Consider the following 9,760-nt stretch of genomic DNA (forward strand, 5'->3'; position numbering starts at 1 on the left):
GTGAGTGAGTCTAGGGCTGTCATTTTCTGTTTACATCAGTAATCGAGTAATCTCTAGTAATCTTCATCGAGCAGTTGTTTATAATATAATATGTAATATGCATTTGTGCTGTTATGAGTTGCCGCACATATAATTTTTAAAGGTGAATGTGTACTTGCATACCAGTTATGTGCATCACTGATTATAGTCAGTCTTGGCAAGATTGTACCTTAGCTACTCAAGTTTGTTAAAAATGGGATGTCACTGCACAGGTAGGTTAAATACATGTACATATACTTTTTGACAAAGTGGACGTACAAAGCTTATTCCGCCAAGAGTCGCAGACAAGGCAAAGCTTGTGTGTAAGAGATATTTTAAATAAACGCAAAGGGAGCCAACATGCTGAACTTGGCAATGCAATGCATCTCCCCGAAAGACTATGCGGGTTTTTGGGATAACCTGTAGGTCAGCTGTTCAAACCCAGGTGTGAGGACTCTTCAGCCAATCAGTCCTCTAATTAATAATCTAATTAGGGAGTTGCAGCGAAAACCCACATACACAACGGCCCTTTGCGGATAAGATTGCCCACCCCTGACTTACAGTGACACATAACACAAATATGTAATACATAACACTTATCAGGCCTGTCCCTGAAATATAAGTCAAACGAGTGTGATTTATTTTGTGACAAGCAAACTTTTTTAACACTCAAGTTTGAGAAGCAAAATGAAGGACAATGATAGTCTAACTGTTTAAAGGGGCAGTTCAGCCCAAAACTGAATAAAGATATGTTGTAGATGGGCTTTAGTACTATCTACCCATCTAGGTTGTTGTTCTAGGAGTTGCCTAGTTTTGGAGATATCAGCCGTAGAAATATCGGGCTTCCCTCGAATGTAACAGAAATGAATGGCATTCTTCCTGTGGTAATTAAAGTGTGAGAAAAACACATTTTGAATTCAACTGTAATGTCCCTTACCAGAAACCATAACCCAGTTATTGAAGATAACTTGAGTCTATGAGTTATCAAGTTTAATTGAGTAATCGCGACAGCTCTAAATGTGTCCAACAGCAAGGATGAGAATGATAATTGTCTCTGAGAGCACATGCAGAGCTTATGCAAAAGCAGTGGTGGTAAACTTTAGACTGTTTATTTTTTTATTTAACATATATACTAGGTAAGATGGAAAAGGAACCATCATTAAAATTGCCAAGCTTGCTAAGTTTGGTTTCCTGTGACTGAGTAAAAATGTTTTAGTGCAGCTTATTTGTGGTTTGAACCCAGCAGCCTACTGCAATGTTTGTCATGCAACAGTTACATGTGCATGAAATGCTATTCATGTCGATATTAACATTGCACACAGTTTCGCAGTGGGTGGCACTTTCACTACACACCACCGCTTTGTGTGTGTGGAGTTTGCCTGTTCACCCTGTGTATGTGTGGCTTTTTCGTAGAATCCTCCAGTGCCTAAATTGACCGTATGTACAATTGAGTGTGCACCAATTGCAATGTATATTATACATTGATTTATATATTATAAATGATTACTCGATGAATCCTCAGATTAATATATTACTTGAATATGGATATAATTGATAGTGGGAGTCCTACAGAATGGTGCTTGGTTGACTTTATGAGAATATAAAACTACCTGACCAGTGCAATGGAAAACCTTACAAAAATCTGAGGTCCTCCATAATTCTGATTTGATAGTAAGCATTAATTCACTGCTGTTTTAATCTGCCACAAATGCACTGAAGGAGCATGGCACCTTCAGAGTTTTCTGTTCTTTGTAGCAGCCCGCTAAGTGTCTGACGTACTGCAGTAGATTGTTTTACACAGGGGCAGAGAATATGGAAAAAAACACTGGGGAAGCTTCTGCTCTACTGACGGATTACTGGAAATGCAGACTTGGTATGTTACTCTACATTCTTTGTTGACTAGGGCTGTCATGATCATGACATTTTAGTTGACTCAATTGTCATACAAATAATTGCGATTAACAATTTCTTTTTCTGTTCATTTTTGACACTATCAGCCTAGAGTTAACCTAATCATAGTTTAGTAATACATATACACCTTTTGAAGAACAGAATATTGAATATTGGAACATACAAATAAAAATTCCAATTGCCTTTTAACTTTGTAAACAAAAATTGTACAGGGCAGATATGACATAAATAACCAATAAGAAGTTAAACGCTTCAACTTAGTGTTGTCAGTACCCGATCAGTACCACCTACCCGATTTTACCTTACATGTCTGCACTGATCGGTTCATCCTGCCATTTTATGGCAAACCACGTTGTCTTCATTTACAGCAAACTAAGCTGGATAACTTATTGGAATTAAGGTAGTTAATATACGTGAACAAAGATAAAATTCATTTAAACTGGAGTACCTTAAATCTGATGAGTTATCCAGCTAAGCAAAAACTCCGGCTTACTGAAAGATGATACAGACCCCTGGGGTCAATGATTCCGTTAACTTTGGCAAAGAAAGGTGATTGTTTTTCTTTTGTTTTTTTTGTTTTTTTTTGTCATTTTAAGTGTTCACTCTCATTATCGAGCAACATTATATTGCTATAGTTAAAGCTACATATTTTTGTGCACTTGAGCTGTTATGACGAGATATCACTGTGCATTTTAGCCTTTATGCCGTGAAAGAAGTACAAATTAGCCACATAAACGTTAAAATGAACAATAATCTTGTCATACCAGCATGAATGCACGTAAAATTAATATGCATTTACATTGCTACAATGAAATCGCCTCACGTATCACTGGTGCATACTTGCATACTGGTTACGTGCACCCTTTTATATCGCTCCAAATTAGTAGGAAGAGAAGAATGTACAAAATAACATTTCCCTAGTTCATTGTCCTATTGGCACAATATATTGACTGCTGCAGCAAATTAGTGGCAGTCGTCAGGCACATATTCAGTCATCCCACCGTAACGAGATCCATAAACACCCACTCAGACACAGGTGCAGGTTCTATGCAGAACTTCTCTTAAACAAGCAGAGAACACAAAAAATCCAAAATGGGAATATCTGGCTGTGTATCACGTTCTTGGCTGGTGGAGATGGCTCACAAGCAGTCTGTAAAATGAATCTGATATAGTGAAAAAAAATATTAATAGGATCAGGATGGTTCAGGAAAATGAAACAAAGCGGTACAAATCGGGCACCATTGTAAAATTTGCCGTGAAGTGTAATGCGCCACATGAGCATGCGCAGACGTGTGAGGTGCAAATACAGCAGTTAGTATGGATTGGTTCAGAAGGGCAACGAAATTATGTCATTATACAAGCACCAGTCAAACACTATATGCTAGAAAATGAGGCAGAAATAGTGAAAGGAATATGACAGGTCTGTCTTATCCAGCTTTTTTTTTCCAGATGAAATGGGATGATTCTAATGATTATGCAAAAAAATAATCATGGTCAGCTCAAATAATCGTGATGAGGTGATTATGTAATAATAGTGGCAGGCCTGTTGTTGACAATAATGCTTGTTCCATGAGAGGGTGTTGCCCTTAATATGGATCAGATATCCTATTATGAAATTGGCCTGAAGCTGTACCTTTTGTTGCCACTGTGTAATCTGGATAATTGATTTCTGATTCTAACATGTGGTAGTAGATAATGCAGTGTTCTACGCAGGTCTAGACCATTTCATTTTCCTAGGTTTTTTATTTTATGATTGAAAATACACTCAGAACTATATTATCATTTCAGTGTAACTGCAATGCCCCTCAGAGTTATAAAGATTTCAGTGAGCAGTGACAGGAGGGCGAGAGAGACATTTGAATTTCTTTAAGGACTTAAAGCACTTGTACATAATACATAGCTAACACAAACAGTAATTTCTATTGGGCTGCAAACAATGTGTTAGGGAAACTGTCACACAGCATGCAAAAGCAATAATTTATTTCATAATCATCCCGCCTTGGTGACATGCTGAGTACTCAAGGTTCTTCTGCTTGAAAGCAATAGTTTATATTCATGGAATTAAAGCTGCTGAGAATTTGTTCTTGCGGGACTGTTTTGTACTAAAACATACAGGTGGTCTGCTTAAAAAAATTATCATCTGTCCTGTAAAGAACAATGTGGAAATGAATTTCATGCTAAACATAGTACCAGAATATCAGAACAAGGGCTTTTGTTTGGTGACAGCATTGGTGGGGACACACGGCATTCACAGTACTCTTGCATTATAGACACCTTACCGTCCAGAGACCAAAATCTATGCCGTTGTATCTGAGTACAAAATATCAGAAAATTCAGAAGTGCATTGAAACTATTTTAACTCCTTGTACAACCAGCCTGTTATGAGTAGCATATGTGATAGTCAGTGTATGAATAAGCACAAATCATAGGTTTTCTGTGTCTCAAAGTTTATTATGTTTTGGTTGACTAAGTAGCTCTTTTGCTGCTGTATGACTATGATATCTAACGGATTCTCAAGCAAGATGTATACATTCATATTATTTTTTTTCTTATATTATTGTTAATATTTTCCTTATGCCAGAGCAAAATCAAAATGGTTTCCTGAAAACTTTCATTTGCATGTATATCTGCTTCCTCTTGATATAAATAATAATAAACCATGTAATATTGTACTAGAGCAAAAAAAAGTGGTGCTGGATGCAAATGTAACATAGAAGTTGATCATAGGTCAAAGAATATAGTCCCTTTGGGCAATCCTAAGAACAACATGCAAATCTATTCAAATTGAGGCCTAGTATAAGAGCGGTTCAGTATTCTAACTATGCTACCCCAGTACAATACTCAGCCCAGGTTAACAGAAATGATCATCTGTGGTCAAATTCCCAGGGATTTGCAAATGAACTTGGTCTCCTTTAGGTCTGTCTGCTCTTTCCACTCTGCTGCATCAACTCACTATGGCCATGGAAGGGGAGGATTTGGAGAGTATTAATTTGTACTGCATGTTGTGCAGCATCAGTCCACGTCTATCCACATTAATTCTGTGGCCATGGCCAAGAAGCTGTTTAAGAGTTAGTGTTATAATAATGATGTATGGCTATATTGGCTGTGTGCCATTCCTACTACACAGTGCCTTTTGCTGTATCCGTACAGTTCTGGAGCCAGGTTTTCCACATCACTGGCTACTAGCATCTTTTCCTGTGTTTCCTCTATGCAGTTTGGGCCTTCTGTCTCAGTTACGTACTCCAATCCAGCCAGTTCAGTCCACATCTTCCAGCCTGAAATTTTCCCAGGAGAATTTACCTGATTTCCATTTTTTTTTTTTGCGGCATATAAACCTGAAGAGGGAGAAGACCCAGGCCTTTTTAGCCACTTGTCAACATTTTTGGATCATTGTGTTATTGCTAGATTTTGCTTTGTTGGACGTGTATTTCCCCTTTGAACTACAATATCTGGATTATCCCTTTTATTTCATTTGCTGGGTTTTGTATTTGATCTCTGCTATACACTGACCTTTCTTATCTGTATTCTGGACTACGGTTTGCGCCTTGCCCTGCGTAACACCATTGCCTGGAGTTGCATGTATATGCATTGTTGTAAATATAACCCTTCTGTTTATTTGTATCCCACTTGTTTCATGTTTTGTCAGACCTTTTTTGCCGTACCTTTCTGTTATGGCCTCCACCCCCTAGACAGGTCATAACACTAAGTACTGACTACATCAAATAATACTAATAAATTATAATATTTTCAAGATGTTTCATCATTTTTCTCTGCTCCCTAATTTAAAAATTTCAGGTAAAACATTTTGTCTTAAAATAGTTGCTTTAGTGGGTTGTGGATTTAAAGGTTTTTTTCTACATCCTCAATATCGCATTCTGTCCAGTTATTTTTTAGTCTGCTGTTTTATATGTTTCAATCATGTAATATCTCTTTCATCATGGTGTTATCCTGCAGGAAGTGACACCATTTCTGGTGGGAAAACAGCAGGAAGATCAGTTGGTATTAATGATAAGTTTCACAATTGTAATGTTTCATGCTTTTAGTTTGTCTACTTCATTTACCCTTTAAATTGCAAAAATAAATTATACACTATCAAAATTGAATGAAAGATTGAATGAAAAAGATCAAAATCTTGATTTCTCACAAAGCTATGTCTAATTTAACCCCTGAATTTCCAAATTTCCATCCTGTTAATGTTTGAAAATCATTCTCTACACCAAAATGGTGGAAAAAAAATTTTTTAATCAACCATTAGTTTGTATTTTCATCACAAAATTCATTCTGTCAATCCATCTTGTAACCACTTATCACTTATCGTTGTCAGGATCCCAGGGGAGCTTGTAGCCAATCCAAAGCCGCACAGGGCACAAGACAGGGCTACACTCTGGATGTGATGTCATTCTACCACAGGACACATACATGCATTCACATACTTTAAATTTAAATTGGTCTCTGTCTTTAAGAAGACCGCTGTGGAAACAAATCGTATACTTTTTTTCGGTTGATTTGCTCTTTGTCAGAAATACCATTACTGCAGGCATTTGAACACAATAAACATAACGTTGTCAGTTAAACTATAAATGCCAGAAATGCACAAAATACCAAATCTGTTAGTCACACAAGTAAAAAAAAATTTTTTATGTATTTTTGGTCTTTCAAATATATTTCTGCTTTATTTGTTGTTTATGATAACAGTGTACTGCTCAGGAAAATATAATTTATCACACGATGAAATTTCCGTAACATTTATTTTGCGTGAGGGTTATTTCTTATTCTTTTGAGGACAGGGTGACTGCATTAATTGAATCAAGATCACCAAACCATCACTAATGATACCTTTATAATTCAAAATAGAACTTTTCTGAGCACACAAAGCACATGTTAGGAGCCTACCTGGCTCCAGCGCATTCAGTTTTCAGTGTTTTAGTGTCACCTTCGTTTCTGGTGGTTTATTCACAGCTCTCAAATCACCAGCCCCACTGTGACTCCCCACCTACACTATCAGGTAAACTGATGACTGATTTGCTGTTGTACGTGGTAGTGTGTGCATCTGTGTGCGTCTGTGTGTGTGTGTCAATGCCTCACCATTTACTTGCATTGCATACACCAGCTTCCACGCAACCATAAACCTATTTGGTTAAAAGATTTTTGAAAATGGCTAGATGGAAAACAGCCTGGAATATACACTCCTCAAGCAATCAGTACATAAATCCATCCAGGGGTGCAGATGGTGGGGGGAGACACCCCCTCCCCAGTTACATAGGGACCCTGATCCATGTGTCAACCATCACAACTACTCACAGCATGTGTTTGCTGCAGGTAGGAGCGCACTCACAAGCATGTGCAGGTCCCCGTGTCTGTTCACACGTGTTCCCACTGTCTTCCCTTATCTCCGTTTGTAGGTACAGTAAAATGCACACATTCCTTTTAATCTGTACATGTCTTTAAAATTTTTCATTTACACGATGACCTATTTACCAAAGGAGAAATAACTCAAACACCGATGTCACTTTCTGAAACATTCACAAACATCTACAGCATATTTGCCACATTTGTGACTTGTGTTTGTATTCTGCTGGCATGGGACTCAGGTTCTGAACAAGTTGAGAACTGAGCTGCCTTAAATTGTGCCGAATACAGTTTTGTTCACACAAACTAAAGCAGAAGTGAAAAAAAGCAAAGATCTGTACCAGTGTTCTTTCAAATAGCAAGTAATGTAAGTAGACATAAGTTCTATATAGGCTTAATCTGTACCAAGCTAAAGTTGGATGCAATTGTCAACATAATTTTCCCATATCTCTGATCCAAGTTTGATTTAATGTTAAATTATGTTAGAATAACACTGTAAATCTATGAATGTCCCCCTCACATAATATGTAGCATTACAGTGTACTGGGGGGCTCAGTAAATTTAAACTTGCAACAAATGGTTGAGAAATCTGTTGTTTATGCTATTGTCTAATAGGCCCTTTCTGGGTGATTTGGAATTCCATACCACCGAACACTAACATTGCATGTATGTTGGTCAGTGTCAATCAAAATGCTCAGTATATTAAATCATATCGAATGCATCATCAAGCGTGCCTGGATAAGCTTAAGAGTTTAGAGTTTAGTTTTTGCTCCCTGTTTAGTCCTCCACTACTTCAAAAATCTCTCCTGCACCCCTAAATCCAACCACCCTTCTAATCACGTTCCCTGGTCAGGACAAGCGATCAGCACATGTATGTAAACTAAGATGAGTGTGGTGTGAGTGTACACCCTTACAAAAATATCAAACTGCCAACCAAATTAATTCTTCATTTCACTACATAAAAGCAACTACAATAAGCCTTCTAGTCATGCAGTTAAGTTGGATCCATTCAAGCCAAAAGTAACCACTTAGATCTTAAACATTCAATGAACCAAACCTCACACATGTAATGTTTCTTTTGTTTTGCAGTATTACATTTATGAAATGATTATATTAACGTAATTCAGATATAGTCAGAATATTCTGAGATTCATAATCCTCTATTACAAAAACTTTAAAATTATTTATAATAGATTGAAATTTTTGTATGGCTAGTTATACTGCCTAAATACAACTTGTTATTTATCAATATAGTAAATATGAATTTAGGCTTTTTTCATATTTAATTCAGTTATAAAAATCTCAGTTATATTAATTTGGAAATGTTTATTGAACAACAGAAAATCTAGTAACGCATTGTTATAACTAACTTGCTACAATTTGTCTGCTACATATACCCTGATTTCCTGCTACAAGTGCAGGCAAGATGTTGAGAGCTGGTGGATCTGAGGGAATGAGACACAGAAAACCACCCAGAGCTGAGACTTTCCAAACCATCAGCACACAGGCTATTTTTAACTGTAGGTACTACTAATTCATGACATGCATACCTCATTACAGATATTTTTGGAACATAGATTTAAACGGAAAAATTATACTATTTCCCAGAGAGTCCATTCACTCTTAATGATTGGCTATACTGTGTCTGATGTAAAGAAAAAATGCTGACTGATAACACTTTACATAAAATATTATTTTTGGAGGCTAAGCAAAATCCAAATGTAATTAACCAAAATGGGATGCTAGGAAACTGGGATGGTGTAAATTCCTCTAAACTAATTATTGAATAGAAATTCATATATGGACTAAAAAAACTGAATTAACAGAGCAATATAACAGGGCTCTAGGCAACCTTCTGAATGTGAATTTGCTGCCCTAACCTCAATGCCGAGCTGAAATATATACATCGTGATCAACAGGGAAAAAGTGTAATAAATTTTAACTATCCCTATGAATGAATTAATTAAAAAATTATCTCTATAGATGACCAACTTTTTCCCCCCACAAATAGACTTAAATTCTTCACAGATTTTCCCCAATTTAGTAATGATCTCATCTAGTAGACCAAGCAGTCTAGCATCAATACTACCTCCATGGGTGGCTCAGAGATAGGGAGCATCACTGCTGTGCACAGACTTTTCGAAGGACAGGTGCTTGAATGTGGGAGGGGGGCTTGACTTAGGGTACATTTTGCCAACCAGCGGGCGGGGTTCCTCCTGATTGCATGGCAGTCATTTATGCTAAAGCAGCACTTACAACCTCTGAAAGGAGGAACTTTCAATCATTAAAGGCAAAAAAGGCAGGTGCTTACGCCCCCCCCCCCTCCCAGCCACCCCCCTCACCCTAACCCCCCCACCTCCTCCCCACACGTGCCTGGCATGCACACTCCTTGGATAAACTTCCTGCCAAACAAATTGCTTTCTGTGCACACTACCAGCTTACAGTCTTACAGTGCCTTGCAGAAGACCCAGCTCTAGTGGGA

This window comes from Paramormyrops kingsleyae, chromosome 11 (assembly GCF_048594095.1).
Source record: "Paramormyrops kingsleyae isolate MSU_618 chromosome 11, PKINGS_0.4, whole genome shotgun sequence".
NCBI classification, from domain to species: Eukaryota; Metazoa; Chordata; class Actinopteri; order Osteoglossiformes; family Mormyridae; genus Paramormyrops; species Paramormyrops kingsleyae.